This window comes from Dendropsophus ebraccatus, chromosome 14 (assembly GCF_027789765.1).
Source record: "Dendropsophus ebraccatus isolate aDenEbr1 chromosome 14, aDenEbr1.pat, whole genome shotgun sequence".
Lineage (NCBI taxonomy): Eukaryota > Metazoa > Chordata > Amphibia > Anura > Hylidae > Dendropsophus > Dendropsophus ebraccatus.
The window spans coordinates 54,013,844-54,030,766 of NC_091467.1; the positions used below are offsets into that span (position 1 = coordinate 54,013,844).

A 16,923-nucleotide genomic window follows, 5' to 3' on the forward strand; every position below is an offset into this window, starting at 1 on the left:
ATATTTTTAATCCACAGAAAGACCTGGCCTGGAGCTGCATCCACGAGTGTCTTCCATGCCGGGCATTCCAGCACCGAAGAGGTTTAACCAACTCAGCGATCTGTCCGAGGGGAGGCTGCCAGGAAGCAGAGACCGTGCACCATCTGTTTTGGACTTGTTTTTACACGCAACACGTATGGACTAAAATATCCCCTCTGATAAAAAGAATTACTGGACTTAAAGAACTGAATCACGCTGCTGTTTTTTATGGTTGCTTGGAATGCCCAACAAGGACTCAAGAAATCATGGCATGGAAGACTATAAACTGTGTGAAGGCAGCTCTGTGGAAGGCCAGGAATATTTTATTATACAAACATGAGGTTTTATCTGTGAAGGACATTTTAACCATTTGTCTTAATGAGATGTATTATTATTATTTATTGGACAGAAAGCATTTCCCTGTTTTAGCAAGAAAATGGTTTTTAAGTGAATGGAGCTCTGTGATATAAGTCCACCAAGTCCCTTTTAATATGATTTTATGTGTTTTTATGCAAAACAATTGTATTTTATTGGAAAAATTGTATTTTATTGTACATTTTTATCCTTGTAAAAATACTTTGTTTTTGTAATAATTTGTTGACTTAAATAAAGAAAGCCCCCGTTGTAAGGGGTAGCCAACTTAAAAAAAAAAAAAAAATCTGTTCTTATCAGTTTAATATCTGATACGTCCCCTATCTGGGGACCATATATTAAATGGATTTTTAGAACAGGGAGATGGAAAAAGAGCTTGCTCTGTCCTCTCCAGGCATTGACCTGGTATTGCAGTGCCTCCAGGTTCAGTGCACCCCCTAATGAGTTTGCAAAAAACAGAGCAAAAGAATGAAGAAGGAAACAAGCCGGCTGCACCTGAAACTACTGTGTTGCAAGAAACATCCCTCCCTCGAGTGTGTTGTGCGCAGGTGGACCGACCCCGAAAAATTAGCCCCCGAGTGTGGCTACGAAAAGTTTGTTTGTCCAAGACTTGCTGGCCTCTGTTGCCATGGCAACCAACTGCCAGACTTGTTTACAACTTGGCTGCCGGGCCAGTGCTGGTGATGTCATCGCGGGACGTGATGTCATCAAGGCTTTGCTGCTATACACAGCTGCCAGCACAACAAGCAGCTCAGTTGCAGCCGGTCAAGCGACCGAGCAGGTAGGTGGAAAGGTAGGTGCCGTTTATTAAACCGTTTCCTTTGTATTTCCTGGTGGCCGATGGCCGATGTATCCTGCTGATGCTGCCTGCCTACGGCTCCAGCTGGGAGAATTCACCCTCCATGTTCTTTGATAGATAGATTAGATACATTAGATAAGATAGATAGATAGATAGATAGATAGATAGGTAGGTAGGTAGGTAGGTACTAATAATAAGCTAGCCAGCTAGGCAGCCAGCCACAGAGACAGCCAGCCAGCTACAGAGACAGCCAGCCAAAGAGCTAGCTGCATGTCATGTATGCCAGACAGAGACGGAGACAGAGACAGAGACGTGTATGTCTGCCATCCATCAGGTGGAAGCAGACGCAGTGTGATTGGGGGGTGGAGCTATTCAGATTTGAGAGCAGAAAGGAAGACAGAGGCAGTGCTAGGCAATAGGAGATGCAGTGTGAAAGCACGTCCGGTCCGCCATCTGAGAGGGTGGAGCGCATAATAGGGTATGTATGTATGTCTGGCTTCGCCTTAACAAGAAGGACGTGGTGTCCGAGAAGGGGAGTTTTCGGGAAACCGTTGTGGCCATCGCTTCTCGGCCTTTTGGCTAAGATCAAGTGTAGTATCTGTTCTTATCAGTTTAATATCTGATACGTCCCCTATCTGGGGACCATATATTAAATGGATTTTTAGAACAGGGAGATGGAAAAAGAGCTTGCTCTGTCCTCTCCAGGCATTGACCTGGTATTGCAGTGCCTCCAGGTTCAGTGCACCCCCTAATGAGTTTGCAAAAAACAGAGCAAAAGAATGAAGAAGGAAACAAGCCGGCTGCACCTGAAACTACTGTGTTGCAAGAAACATCCCTCCCTCGAGTGTGTTGTGCGCAGGTGGACCGACCCCGAAAAATTAGCCCCCGAGTGTGGCTACGAAAAGTTTGTTTGTCCAAGACTTGCTGGCCTCTGTTGCCATGGCAACCAACTGCCAGACTTGTTTACAACTTGGCTGCCGGGCCAGTGCTGGTGATGTCATCGCGGGACGTGATGTCATCAAGGCTTTGCTGCTATACACAGCTGCCAGCACAACAAGCAGCTCAGTTGCAGCCGGTCAAGCGACCGAGCAGGTAGGTGGAAAGGTAGGTGCCGTTTATTAAACCGTTTCCTTTGTATTTCCTGGTGGCCGATGGCCGATGTATCCTGCTGATGCTGCCTGCCTACGGCTCCAGCTGGGAGAATTCACCCTCCATGTTCTTTGATAGATAGATTAGATACATTAGATAAGATAGATAGATAGATAGATAGATAGATAGATAGGTAGGTAGGTAGGTAGGTACTAATAATAAGCTAGCCAGCTAGGCAGCCAGCCACAGAGACAGCCAGCCAGCTACAGAGACAGCCAGCCAAAGAGCTAGCTGCATGTCATGTATGCCAGACAGAGACGGAGACAGAGACAGAGACGTGTATGTCTGCCATCCATCAGGTGGAAGCAGACGCAGTGTGATTGGGGGGTGGAGCTATTCAGATTTGAGAGCAGAAAGGAAGACAGAGGCAGTGCTAGGCAATAGGAGATGCAGTGTGAAAGCACGTCCGGTCCGCCATCTGAGAGGGTGGAGCGCATAATAGGGTATGTATGTATGTCTGGCTTCGCCTTAACAAGAAGGACGTGGTGTCCGAGAAGGGGAGTTTTCGGGAAACCGTTGTGGCCATCGCTTCTCGGCCTTTTGGCTAAGATCAAGTGTAGTATCTACAGGAGATCTGGTCAGAAGGTGCCTGGGGTACCCGTCCTGTTGGCCTTGGAGAAGTGGCTCCATGCAGCAATTGGCAGGCGGATTAGTCCCCGGGCAACGAGAGGCGATCTCACCTATCTGCGGTTAGCAGGTGAGGTGCTTTTGTGTGTCCTTTTTCCTGTTCAGGAGTCGTTGGTTTGGACCTAAAGCTATGGAGGCTACAAACCAGGATGGATCTTCCACCGGAGAAGTACCATTATATGCCCGTATTCGGAATGGTGTCCGGTTTATTTTGCACGATGCTGGGAAAAAGGAGAAAGGACTGGCCTTTATCGTGGAGGAACTTCTTATCAAGCTGTTCGGAGTGAAGAAGAACCAGATCTTGGCCATACTGGAGTTTCCCAGACGAGGTGTTTATGACCTAGTGCTGAGCTCAGAGGAGGATCACAGCTTTCTTATGGGTAAGCTGGAATGTGTGAGGGAAAATGTATTGCTAAATGGAACTGACATTATTTCTCATTTTCCGAGGAGAGAACGTATAGTGACTGTTAGGATGTACAGTCCGTACATTGAAGAAGAAGAAATAACAGATTATTTATCAAGATTTTGTGAAGATGTTACCCCAAAAGGAAAGGTCCTAAATCAATATGGACTATGGACAATGAAGTGGAAATTTGTTGTGAAATTTAAAGTCCGGAAGGATGGGAGCCTGGATGTTCCGCCGGGTCGGTTCAAGATCGGTCGGATCAACGGGGACCTGTTTTATGCAGGCATGGAGGATTTCTGCAGGAAGTGCAAGAACTATGGTCATGTTAAAGATGATTGTACAGTCCTTTGGTGTGGGAAGTGCCAAAAGGAGGGACATTTGCCTGACACGTGCAAACAGCGAAAAACATGTCATCTATGTGGTAGTGTTGATCACTTGTATGATTCTTGCCCTAAGAAAAGGAAAAGGAATAGGGAGAAAGAAAAGGATGAGCCTGCACCTGGGAAAGTGAGTAGGGAGGAGATTGTCCCGAAGGAGGTGGTCCCAGAGCGGGAGGGCAGCCCTGGTCCTTCAGTTAAGAGGGCTCCCAGGGAGGGAGAGAGAAAAAAAGAGAAGAAAAAGGAGATAGAGGAAGAAAAGTCAGGGTCTGGAAGACCTTATACAGAGGAGGAAAGGAAAGATCTTGAATGTGTGACAAAAGAGTTTTGGGTGCAGGTAGAGGCTCTAGAAAGGGAGTCCTTCTGCAATCATTTAAGTGAGGCAGTCAGGTCACATGTGGAAAAACATGGTAAAAGGTTTTGTGAAACTTATAAAGTGCCCCCAAGTATTATTAGTAGATTAGAGGAGTCAAGTTCAGTATCTTTTGTTATGATCCGTTTATTATGTTATTTTGCTTTCAAAGGCGGTATGAGACCTTGATTTGTGTTATGTTTTTGATTATGTTTTGATTAGTTAAAATTCTTTTATGTTGTAAATAATTTGTTTTGAATAAAATTGTTGATATCCCCTTTTGTGGGATAGCCAACTTAAAAAAAAAAAAAATCTGTTCTTATCAGTTTAATATCTGATACGTCCCCTATCTGGGGACCATATATTAAATGGATTTTTAGAACAGGGAGATGGAAAAAGAGCTTGCTCTGTCCTCTCCAGGCATTGACCTGGTATTGCAGTGCCTCCAGGTTCAGTGCACCCCCTAATGAGTTTGCAAAAAACAGAGCAAAAGAATGAAGAAGGAAACAAGCCGGCTGCACCTGAAACTACTGTGTTGCAAGAAACATCCCTCCCTCGAGTGTGTTGTGCGCAGGTGGACCGACCCCGAAAAATTAGCCCCCGAGTGTGGCTACGAAAAGTTTGTTTGTCCAAGACTTGCTGGCCTCTGTTGCCATGGCAACCAACTGCCAGACTTGTTTACAACTTGGCTGCCGGGCCAGTGCTGGTGATGTCATCGCGGGACGTGATGTCATCAAGGCTTTGCTGCTATACACAGCTGCCAGCACAACAAGCAGCTCAGTTGCAGCCGGTCAAGCGACCGAGCAGGTAGGTGGAAAGGTAGGTGCCGTTTATTAAACCGTTTCCTTTGTATTTCCTGGTGGCCGATGGCCGATGTATCCTGCTGATGCTGCCTGCCTACGGCTCCAGCTGGGAGAATTCACCCTCCATGTTCTTTGATAGATAGATTAGATACATTAGATAAGATAGATAGATAGATAGATAGATAGATAGATAGATAGGTAGGTAGGTAGGTAGGTAGGTAGGTACTAATAATAAGCTAGCCAGCTAGGCAGCCAGCCACAGAGACAGCCAGCCAGCTACAGAGACAGCCAGCCAAAGAGCTAGCTGCATGTCATGTATGCCAGACAGAGACGGAGACAGAGACAGAGACGTGTATGTCTGCCATCCATCAGGTGGAAGCAGACGCAGTGTGATTGGGGGGTGGAGCTATTCAGATTTGAGAGCAGAAAGGAAGACAGAGGCAGTGCTAGGCAATAGGAGATGCAGTGTGAAAGCACGTCCGGTCCGCCATCTGAGAGGGTGGAGCGCATAATAGGGTATGTATGTATGTCTGGCTTCGCCTTAACAAGAAGGACGTGGTGTCCGAGAAGGGGAGTTTTCGGGAAACCGTTGTGGCCATCGCTTCTCGGCCTTTTGGCTAAGATCAAGTGTAGTATCTTGTCTTACTGAACTGCCTTGACTTGACGGCTCAGGTCCTGGGGTACCCCCTGCACTCGGCCTTTGGGCATCGGCGATTTAATTCGTCTTAAGCTCACTGCAGCTATTGGGTGTAGGGCTATTCCCCAGGAACGAGAGTGAACCTTCCTCTCGGCCTGCTGCTCGATTGTCCTGTGCCCGACGGTTTGACCGGAGAACCACTTCGATCCCGCCTGCCGACGAACGATCGACGAAGACGCCCCGGAACCCCGAGAAGGACGACGCTGAACCCCGAAGAAGCCGGCGACGAGGATTTGCATCTCTCCGCCCCCTTCGACGAGGATCTGCATAGCTCCGCCCACCAGGAAAGAGCTCGTTGGGAGAAGCGATGGCCTCTTCAGCACCAGCAGCGGAGATGAAGAAGACCCAGCAGAAGGAAGCGAGGAAGAGCCAGGAGGCCCGGGTCGTGGATGCCTCTTCCTCTGCCGCCCCAGCTCAGCCGACGACCAGCAAGGCTGCGGATCCAGGCGTCCCTACACTGCGGCCCTGGATGCGCACTACGGTGGCCATGCGACTGAAGAAGGTGGATGGTAGAGAGCCGGACATGTCTGAGGATGTGTTCGCTAAGAAGATGGTCCTGGACCAGGGTTTCTCCAAGGCTGAAACCCTCAGCATTTTCTTCTTCACGGGGATCTTCTATGTGACATTTGCCTCCTTCAACACCTGCAGGAGGTACTGGGAGGCGGTAAAGGCAGCGAGGCCCGAATCCCCTTTCTCTCGCTTTGTAAGCAACTGCTTAATCCAAAGGGAGGAGAGGCGGGTGACGGTTTCAATCCTTAACCCGTACATCCCAGGCAAGGACATCGCCACATTCCTTGCAAGGTACTGCACAGTGGTCAAGGAACCCTCCAAGATCCTGAGCAGCCTTGGATTCTGGACTGGCAAGTGGTCGGTGGTCGTGAGGCTCAACAGGGATGAGTCATCGGACGACGGTTTCCAGCACCTGCCTCAGGCTTTCTCTTTGGGTGACGCTCCAGGCTTCATCTATTACCCGGATATGCCGCAGATCTGCAGGAGATGCAGCAAGAAGGGTCATCAGGCGAAGGACTGCAGCGAAGATTCCTGTAGAGTCTGCCGAGTGCCGGGGCATGGGACCAAGGACTGTCCGAAGGCAAAAACCTGCAACCTCTGCGGCCATGCGGACCACAGCTACAGGGCCTGCCCCCAGAGGGAAAAGAGAACGTGGGCATCAGTGGTTGCCAAAGCTCCGACCGGCCAGCAGCCGGCCGTAGCCCAAGCAGCGCAGAAGCCCAAGGAGAAGGAGAAGAAGAAGAAGGAGGGTAAGAGGACGACGGCCCCTAACCCTCCCCCCACCCCCGCCCTCCCTACCCCTTCCCCCTCCCCTCCTTCCCCCCCTCCCCCCTCTCCCTCCCCGCCCACCCCCACTGAGGAATCCCTCCCCTATCCCATTGCCTCAGTGGGTCCCCTGTCCCCCGCCCCTACCCCCACCCTCCCACCCCACTCCCCCAACCCAGCAGCACTAACCTTTCCTCCCGCTGCTGTGGTTCTCTCCTTGGAGGATTTTCCCCCTCTTGTCCCCACAGTGGTTCCCGACAGGAAGAGGAAAGTGAGGGACAGCCCATCGGCTGAGACCTCCAAGAAAAAGATCATCGAGGTCTGCGAAGATGACCTCCCGGAGGAAAGCGACATGGATCAGGTGGTGGAGAATCTGGTCGACGAACCGGAGGCTTTCGACTTCGAGGACGTCCCAGAGAATGCACACCTGAAAGAGGCGCTGGAGGAGTGCATACGGGAATGGGTCGGGCCGGCGGGCCCCGAAGAAGAGGATCCGCCCGACCGGAGTGGTATCGTATGAGTCTGTGACTAACCCTTTTCTTTTCTCCCCATGGCTAATCTTTCCATCTTTAGCTTAAATGTGCGGAGTATGAGAGATAGGTCTAGATTCCAGACAGTTCTTTCGTTTTTAAATGCTCAGTTGTGCGATGTGTATATGTTGCAGGAATGTGCTCTGTCCTCTTCTAGGTCCTACAACCATCTGGCCAGGCAGTGGTCCCACGGTCCCTCCTACTGGTCCGGCGGGGGCGACTGTAAGTCCGCAGGGGTCGCCATCCTGATCAGGGGAGGCAACTTTACACTTGATTCTGTTCAGGAGCTTGTCTGTGGCAGATTGCTAATTGCAGACGGCTCTTGGGCGGGGGAGCCCGTAAGGCTCATCAATGTGTATGCCTCTCCTGAGAAGGGTGCGCGTCTGGAACTATTCCAGGCCCTGCGGGCCCAGCTCGCAACCTCCAGGGCTGTAGTGTTGGGTGGGGACTTCAACTGCCCCATTGAAGCGGACGGACGCAGTTCTGGGACATCTGTCAAGTTGGATGTCACATCCAAACTGCTCATCGAGATGGTGACTGAAGCATCCTTGCAGGACGTTGTTGGGTCCATCGGGAACGGCTCTGTTAATTATACATGGAGCCGCCCCGATGGCTCGCTCCGTTCTCGGATTGACTTTGTGTTTGCCTCTCGAGCAGTCAGGCAGACTAGGCACTCTATGGTTCCCTGCTTCTTCTCTGACCACAGGGCCATTCTGTTTCAAGGGGTTCTGGGCCATGGTTTCCCATCTGGCCCAGGCTCTTGGAAGCTGAATTGTGCTCTGCTGGCTCAGGAGGAGGTTCTGGAGGAGCTTAGAGAGGCCTACATCGTATGGCGCAACGATAAATGTATGTTTGAGCGTGTTAGTGATTGGTGGGAATTTGTTAAGGTTCAATTTCGCAGTTTCTTTCAGGCCAAGAGTCGTCAACAGGCGTGCGGAAGAAAGAGGGACTTCAGGAGGCTGCAGCGCGAGCTGCGGTCACTGCAAGACCTTCTCCGGTGCGGCTGGGACGTGAAGGAGGAGCTGGAGGAGACCAAAAAGAGCTTGCAAAGGCACTTTGAGGAGGAATCCAAGCGAATCGTCTTCCGTTCCAAGGTGGAGAACCTGGAGAAGGGTGAGAAATGTAACTCGTTCTTTTTCAGGAAACTCCACGCCGGCCACACGCCCCTGACTGAGCTGCGGGATGAGACCGGAAGCTTGCGGAAGGGCAAAGAGGACGTGATGGGGGTTGTCACTAGCTTCTACCGCAGCCTCTACGCCCCGAAGACCACCGACTCCGAAGTGGCCGACGAGTTCCTGTCAGGTATCACTAACGTTGTTGATCCCGCAGGTGCGTCGGCCATGGACGCCCCCTTGACGGTGGGGGAGCTGCTCTCTGCCGCTAAATCCTTTAGGCCTGGCAGGACCCCGGGCAGTGATGGTCTCCCGGCGGAGCTCTATGTGGCGCTGGGGGATCTCATTTGCCCGGACCTGTTGGAGCTGTACGAGGAGATGGTGGTGGAGGGCAGAATGCCTCCGTCGTTGAGGGAGGGTATGATCACGATCCTGTATAAGCGGAAGGGGGAGAGATGTGACTTGAAAAATTGGCGTCCCATCTCTCTCTTGAACGTGGACTACAAGATCCTCGCCAAGGTGCTGGCCAACCGGCTGAAGAAGGTCATCGGTCAGGTCGTCCATCTGGACCAGACCTGTGGCATTCCCGGCCGCAGGATCGCAGACAGCCTCGCCCTAGTGAGGGACACGGTCCATTACATCCAAAGCCGCCGTGCACACGCGGCCCTGGTCAGCCTTGATCAGGAGAAGGCTTTCGACCGGGTCTCTCACGAGTTCATGGGCAGGGCACTGCGTAGGTTAGGACTTGGTGATATGTTTTGTCGTTTTGTTAACGTGATGTATTTTGATATTTTCAGCAGGGTACTGGTGAACGGCTGGAAGACTGACCCCTTTCCGGTTCTTTCTGGGGTCAGACAAGGCTGCCCTCTCTCACCTCTCCTTTTTGTTTGTGTTATAGAATCCTTCGCGGAGGCTATACGGCAGAACGGAGAGATCAGAGGGATCACCGTACCCGGACCCGATCGACACGAGGTCAAGTGCTCGCTGTACATGGACGACGTGACCGTCTTCTGCGCTGACCAGCGTTCGGTGACCGCACTCGTCCAGACCTGCGAGAAGTTCGGAAAGGCTTCAGGGGCAAAGGTCAACTGCGGGAAGTCGGAGGCTATGCTCTTCGGGGAGTGGCACCTGGCTTCCTCCGCCCCCTTCCCGTTTACCATCAAACCGGACTTCATCAAGATCCTTGGAGTCTGGTTCGGAAAGGAAGGCGCGGCCCTCAAGTCCTGGGAAGAGCGATTGGCTAAGGTCAATACGAAGATCGGGCTGTGGAGCCTCAGACACCTCACCATTGAGGGCAAAGCATTGGTCCTGAGGAACGAAGTTCTGCCTGTGCTCCAGTACACCGCACAGGCCTGGCCCCCCCATGTCACCGTCTGCAGGGCCATCACCAGGACCGTGTTTAGTTTCATCTGGGGCTCCAAAATGGACAGAGTGAAGCGCTCCGTGATGTACAAGGAACCCCGCAAGGGCGGAAAAGGTGTTCCGGATATCCCTACCTTGCTGCGGGCAGCCTTCGTATGTGACTGTGTGCGGAGAACTCTGCAACAGAAAAATGGCTCTGCGGGCAGGTCCATGTCTCGCCTGTTCCTCCTCCCCCTCTGGAGGGGTCTGAGCTGGGACAAGTGGGACAGCTCCATCCCTTACAACTGGCACACTCCCTGGTTCTACGGGGGCGTCGTCAAGTTTGTGAGGGAACACCAACTGGAGGGACTCAAGCCCGACTTGTGGAAGCCAAAAACTGTCCACAAGCTCATCAGAGCACAGGACTCTATGGAGCTCGTTCCAGGGCTCACTGCGGCCACCGCAGAGACTGTATGGACAAATGTGGCTTCGGCGAAGCTGACCAACGGGCACAAGGACTTGTCTTGGATGGCCATTCAGGGGGGACTGCCCTTGAGGTCATTCATGCATGCCCGCAACCTGTGCAAAACGCGGTACTGCCCCCGGTGCCCCTTCGTGGAGGAAACATCTTTGCACCTCTTTTGGCAGTGTCCGTTTGCTCAGGGCCTGTTGGACGCCCTGGAACTTGAACTCAGTGACTGTGTGCCCAGGAACAGGCTAACGCACTGCGCGGTGCTGTACGGCCTGTTCCCTGGGAATTTCGGCGATGAGGCAACCCGGGAGGCCTGGCGCCTTATGAACTGTTTTAAGGACGCTATATGGCTTGCCAGGAACCGCCTCATTCTGAAGAAGGAGAGGATGTCCTTTCTGGACTGCCGCAGGCTGGTCCACAGCCTGCTCAGAGACTATTCCATCATGGACAGATCGGACCAGGAAGAAGAGGATTGATACCCCTCTCCTTCCCCCTCTCCCCTTGTGTTGTGTCGTCTTTCAATAAAGCTTCGGGCCTGTGATTTCCCCTCCCTACCCCCCTCTTTCCCACCCCCCCCTTACCCCATCACTTGTCTGTATTGCTTTATTGTTTGTTGTTTTAGGATTGTTAAGGTATGCGGGAATGCTAGTGTAGCGGGTGGTACGATGTATAGCGTAGGGAGCCTGTGCTGTATGTTGTACCATGGTGCTGAGTATGTAGTGTCTTATTTATTGAACTGTGCTGCGTCACAGTTTATGTATGCCTGACGACGACTGATTGTAATAAAGATATTTTCAATCAAAAAAATCTGTTCTTATCAGTTTAATATCTGATACGTCCCCTATCTGGGGACCATATATTAAATGGATTTTTAGAACAGGGAGATGGAAAAAGAGCTTGCTCTGTCCTCTCCAGGCATTGACCTGGTATTGCAGTGCCTCCAGGTTCAGTGCACCCCCTAATGAGTTTGCAAAAAACAGAGCAAAAGAATGAAGAAGGAAACAAGCCGGCTGCACCTGAAACTACTGTGTTGCAAGAAACATCCCTCCCTCGAGTGTGTTGTGCGCAGGTGGACCGACCCCGAAAAATTAGCCCCCGAGTGTGGCTACGAAAAGTTTGTTTGTCCAAGACTTGCTGGCCTCTGTTGCCATGGCAACCAACTGCCAGACTTGTTTACAACTTGGCTGCCGGGCCAGTGCTGGTGATGTCATCGCGGGACGTGATGTCATCAAGGCTTTGCTGCTATACACAGCTGCCAGCACAACAAGCAGCTCAGTTGCAGCCGGTCAAGCGACCGAGCAGGTAGGTGGAAAGGTAGGTGCCGTTTATTAAACCGTTTCCTTTGTATTTCCTGGTGGCCGATGGCCGATGTATCCTGCTGATGCTGCCTGCCTACGGCTCCAGCTGGGAGAATTCACCCTCCATGTTCTTTGATAGATAGATTAGATACATTAGATAAGATAGATAGATAGATAGATAGATAGATAGGTAGGTAGGTAGGTAGGTAGGTACTAATAATAAGCTAGCCAGCTAGGCAGCCAGCCACAGAGACAGCCAGCCAGCTACAGAGACAGCCAGCCAAAGAGCTAGCTGCATGTCATGTATGCCAGACAGAGACGGAGACAGAGACAGAGACGTGTATGTCTGCCATCCATCAGGTGGAAGCAGACGCAGTGTGATTGGGGGGTGGAGCTATTCAGATTTGAGAGCAGAAAGGAAGACAGAGGCAGTGCTAGGCAATAGGAGATGCAGTGTGAAAGCACGTCCGGTCCGCCATCTGAGAGGGTGGAGCGCATAATAGGGTATGTATGTATGTCTGGCTTCGCCTTAACAAGAAGGACGTGGTGTCCGAGAAGGGGAGTTTTCGGGAAACCGTTGTGGCCATCGCTTCTCGGCCTTTTGGCTAAGATCAAGTGTAGTATCTGTTCTTATCAGTTTAATATCTGATACGTCCCCTATCTGGGGACCATATATTAAATGGATTTTTAGAACAGGGAGATGGAAAAAGAGCTTGCTCTGTCCTCTCCAGGCATTGACCTGGTATTGCAGTGCCTCCAGGTTCAGTGCACCCCCTAATGAGTTTGCAAAAAACAGAGCAAAAGAATGAAGAAGGAAACAAGCCGGCTGCACCTGAAACTACTGTGTTGCAAGAAACATCCCTCCCTCGAGTGTGTTGTGCGCAGGTGGACCGACCCCGAAAAATTAGCCCCCGAGTGTGGCTACGAAAAGTTTGTTTGTCCAAGACTTGCTGGCCTCTGTTGCCATGGCAACCAACTGCCAGACTTGTTTACAACTTGGCTGCCGGGCCAGTGCTGGTGATGTCATCGCGGGACGTGATGTCATCAAGGCTTTGCTGCTATACACAGCTGCCAGCACAACAAGCAGCTCAGTTGCAGCCGGTCAAGCGACCGAGCAGGTAGGTGGAAAGGTAGGTGCCGTTTATTAAACCGTTTCCTTTGTATTTCCTGGTGGCCGATGGCCGATGTATCCTGCTGATGCTGCCTGCCTACGGCTCCAGCTGGGAGAATTCACCCTCCATGTTCTTTGATAGATAGATTAGATACATTAGATAAGATAGATAGATAGATAGATAGATAGATAGATAGGTAGGTAGGTAGGTAGGTAGGTAGGTACTAATAATAAGCTAGCCAGCTAGGCAGCCAGCCACAGAGACAGCCAGCCAGCTACAGAGACAGCCAGCCAAAGAGCTAGCTGCATGTCATGTATGCCAGACAGAGACGGAGACAGAGACAGAGACGTGTATGTCTGCCATCCATCAGGTGGAAGCAGACGCAGTGTGATTGGGGGGTGGAGCTATTCAGATTTGAGAGCAGAAAGGAAGACAGAGGCAGTGCTAGGCAATAGGAGATGCAGTGTGAAAGCACGTCCGGTCCGCCATCTGAGAGGGTGGAGCGCATAATAGGGTATGTATGTATGTCTGGCTTCGCCTTAACAAGAAGGACGTGGTGTCCGAGAAGGGGAGTTTTCGGGAAACCGTTGTGGCCATCGCTTCTCGGCCTTTTGGCTAAGATCAAGTGTAGTATCTGTTCTTATCAGTTTAATATCTGATACGTCCCCTATCTGGGGACCATATATTAAATGGATTTTTAGAACAGGGAGATGGAAAAAGAGCTTGCTCTGTCCTCTCCAGGCATTGACCTGGTATTGCAGTGCCTCCAGGTTCAGTGCACCCCCTAATGAGTTTGCAAAAAACAGAGCAAAAGAATGAAGAAGGAAACAAGCCGGCTGCACCTGAAACTACTGTGTTGCAAGAAACATCCCTCCCTCGAGTGTGTTGTGCGCAGGTGGACCGACCCCGAAAAATTAGCCCCCGAGTGTGGCTACGAAAAGTTTGTTTGTCCAAGACTTGCTGGCCTCTGTTGCCATGGCAACCAACTGCCAGACTTGTTTACAACTTGGCTGCCGGGCCAGTGCTGGTGATGTCATCGCGGGACGTGATGTCATCAAGGCTTTGCTGCTATACACAGCTGCCAGCACAACAAGCAGCTCAGTTGCAGCCGGTCAAGCGACCGAGCAGGTAGGTGGAAAGGTAGGTGCCGTTTATTAAACCGTTTCCTTTGTATTTCCTGGTGGCCGATGGCCGATGTATCCTGCTGATGCTGCCTGCCTACGGCTCCAGCTGGGAGAATTCACCCTCCATGTTCTTTGATAGATAGATTAGATACATTAGATAAGATAGATAGATAGATAGATAGATAGATAGATAGATAGATAGGTAGGTAGGTAGGTAGGTAGGTACTAATAATAAGCTAGCCAGCTAGGCAGCCAGCCACAGAGACAGCCAGCCAGCTACAGAGACAGCCAGCCAAAGAGCTAGCTGCATGTCATGTATGCCAGACAGAGACGGAGACAGAGACAGAGACGTGTATGTCTGCCATCCATCAGGTGGAAGCAGACGCAGTGTGATTGGGGGGTGGAGCTATTCAGATTTGAGAGCAGAAAGGAAGACAGAGGCAGTGCTAGGCAATAGGAGATGCAGTGTGAAAGCACGTCCGGTCCGCCATCTGAGAGGGTGGAGCGCATAATAGGGTATGTATGTATGTCTGGCTTCGCCTTAACAAGAAGGACGTGGTGTCCGAGAAGGGGAGTTTTCGGGAAACCGTTGTGGCCATCGCTTCTCGGCCTTTTGGCTAAGACCAAGTGTTGGTCTGGTTGAAGGGTGTCGGAAGCTTAGCTCCCATTGGGGGCGGCTGAAGACTAGAGAGAGCGATCGCAGCCATGGGCGTCAAGGTGCGCTATGCCGGGACCGGGGAACCTCGGGTCAAGAACGGATTCAGGATTGATGTGGAAGCCGGGAAGGAGGAGCACTTCAGTTTGAAGGTATTGGTGAATGATGTTTTGTATCATACCCTGAATGTAAAGCGCGAAAGTATTTTGTGCCTACAAGATCCTAAGAAAGGAACTTTTGTGTTGGTCTTTACCGCTGCTGCATATTGTCACCAATTGTACCGCATGCTCCAGGAGAAATCTGCTGAGTCCGTTTTAGATGGCCTAACCTTTACGGTTTTATACAGCAGGGGAGAAGTGCCGCTTGTGGTCTTTATGTATAACCCCCATGTACCACAGGAAGACATTGTGGCCTTTTTGCGAAGACATTGTGCGGCTGTTAGCTTCTCTCACAGGGTCCAAAACAGTGAATCCTTGTGGACGGGAAAATATAAGTTTTTCGTAATTTTCCATGAAGACCCAGAGAGTCCTGGTGGGATTCGCTATCCTCCCTTGAATTTTGCCATTGGAAGGGACAGAGGATATTTGTTCTTTCCCAATGCACCCAGATTTTGTCGTAAATGTAAGAATTTTGGGCATATGCAAGAGGATTGTAAAGCCACAGAGACAAAATGTGGACGGTGTCATCAGGGAGGGCACTTGGCTGGACAGTGTACAAACGCAATTGTCTGCAATGTGTGTGGTGGTGAAGGTCATGTTTTCAAGGATTGTGAATTGCGCACAAGAAGGCGTTATGCAGAGGTGGTGGGTTCTGGCCAAGAAAGGCCTCAGAGTGAGCAGCGTGTGGAGGTGGAGGAGACTGTGCAGATGGAGGTGTCCCCGGTGGAGAGTGAAATCTCTCATGAAGCCAGTGTGCAAGGAGAGGGGGAGGTGGAAGGCACGGGGCCTGAAACTCCCACTCTCTCCTGGAGTGAAAGCCCGGCAGAGTTGGAAAGTGGAGGTGGTGGCCAGGGGGATTTTTCCTCTACAAGGCCTTTGGAGGAAGCCCTGGACTTGGCGCCCAAAAGGGCGAGAGTTTTGCTTTCGCCGTCTAGTGAAGGTGATGTAAGTCCTGGTCGGGACGCTGTTTATCCGGTGTCAACTATTCCAACGGATGTTCCTTTTTTAGAAGGAGTAGGGACATTGGCCTTTACATCAGGTTGCCGGTGTCCCGGAGAAGAAGGATGAGAGAGAGATGGGGCGTCTATAGTCCACTTGCGCTCCGAGTGAAAACATGGTGGCCGAAGTTGCATGTCATGTCCTATCCGTGAATGTGAGGCAGATAAAAACTAAGGCCCGAAGAGCTGCAGTCCTGGACTATGTCAGAGGTCTGGGAGCTGATATTGTCTGTCTGCAGGAGTGTGGCATTGTGGACTCTTTGGGGGACCAGGACTGGCCTTATGGGCAGTATGTTTGGTCCGGTTCTAATAAGAACAAAAATGATGGTGTGGGGATTTTGTTGGGTAGTAGGGAAGTCAAGTTAGAGAGTTATATTGTGGTGGAGGTGGGAAGGTGTGTTATGGCGGTGGTGGTTTATAAGGGTTGTAAGATAAGGATTTGTAATGTGTATGCTCCTACGGCAAAAGAGGAAAGGGCAAGTCTGTTTGAAAAACTGTGTCTGTTTTTGCCAGGGAGAATTCCAGTAATTTTGGCGGGAGATTTGAATTGTGTCACAGAGGGTGCTGGGCTGGATATCACTGGGCGAAGGGTTAATCACTTGATTGCTGATTTTCTTTTGGTTGATGCAGCTGTGAGTAAATTGGGAAAGTCACCACCTGCGACGTATAGAGCTGACAGGGGAGGTGTGGAATCTAGGATAGATTATATCCTCGCTTCAAAAAATTTGGAATGCTTGTCTTTTTTTCAGCAGGCAGTTCCGTTTTCGGACCATGATTATTTGAAAGCTGTATTTGCATGTGGAATAAAAGGAGTGTGTGGTAAAGGTGTATGGAAGCTGAATGTTAAGTTACTTGAGGAGATGAAAGCTATGGATGAGTTCAAGTGTGCTTATAGGGGATGGCAGGGTAGGAAGCATGAATATGATTGTATCTTAGAGTGGTGGGATTGGATGAAAGGTGAGTGTAAGAAATTTTTTAGGAAATGGGGATATAAAAAGGCGGCTATTTTGAGGAACAAATATAGAGAGTTAAGTGTGAGGATTGATTGGTTGCATAAATTAAGTATGAATGGGGTGGAGGTGAAAGATCTGTTGGAGGATGCAAAGAGTGAAATGAAGAAAATGATGGAGCAAAAGGGTAAAGAGATTATTTATAGGTCAAAAGTAGAGCATCTGGATATGAATGAGAAATGTACAAGTTTTTTCTTTAAGAAAGTGTGTGGGAGGAGGAATGATATGGATAAGGTGG

The 16,923-nt window shown here is 50.5% G+C and overlaps 4 non-coding genes and 4 pseudogenes across 4 annotated transcripts; all 8 read left to right on the top strand.

Annotated features, from left to right (window-relative positions):
- The first annotated feature begins 591 nt into the window (after nucleotides 1-591).
- On the top strand, nucleotides 592-829 carry LOC138773597 (U2 spliceosomal RNA; annotated as a pseudogene).
- A 919-nt stretch (nucleotides 830-1,748) lies between these two features.
- On the top strand, nucleotides 1,749-1,939 carry LOC138773263 (U2 spliceosomal RNA). Its single transcript, XR_011359971.1, has one exon. It is a non-coding gene; the product is annotated as a U2 spliceosomal RNA (small nuclear RNA).
- Nucleotides 1,940-2,862: 923 nt separating this feature from the next.
- On the top strand, nucleotides 2,863-2,941 carry LOC138773164 (U2 spliceosomal RNA; annotated as a pseudogene).
- A 1,431-nt stretch (nucleotides 2,942-4,372) lies between these two features.
- On the top strand, nucleotides 4,373-4,565 carry LOC138773503 (U2 spliceosomal RNA). Its single transcript, XR_011360153.1, has one exon. It is a non-coding gene; the product is annotated as a U2 spliceosomal RNA (small nuclear RNA).
- Nucleotides 4,566-5,500: 935 nt separating this feature from the next.
- Nucleotides 5,501-5,643, top strand: LOC138773672 (U2 spliceosomal RNA; annotated as a pseudogene).
- A 5,475-nt stretch (nucleotides 5,644-11,118) lies between these two features.
- On the top strand, nucleotides 11,119-11,290 carry LOC138773463 (U2 spliceosomal RNA; annotated as a pseudogene).
- A 923-nt stretch (nucleotides 11,291-12,213) lies between these two features.
- LOC138773264 (U2 spliceosomal RNA) lies at nucleotides 12,214-12,404 on the top strand. Its single transcript, XR_011359972.1, has one exon. It is a non-coding gene; the product is annotated as a U2 spliceosomal RNA (small nuclear RNA).
- A 931-nt stretch (nucleotides 12,405-13,335) lies between these two features.
- Nucleotides 13,336-13,526, top strand: LOC138773265 (U2 spliceosomal RNA). The gene has a single exon (XR_011359973.1). It is a non-coding gene; the product is annotated as a U2 spliceosomal RNA (small nuclear RNA).
- Nucleotides 13,527-16,923: the final 3,397 nt, after the last annotated feature.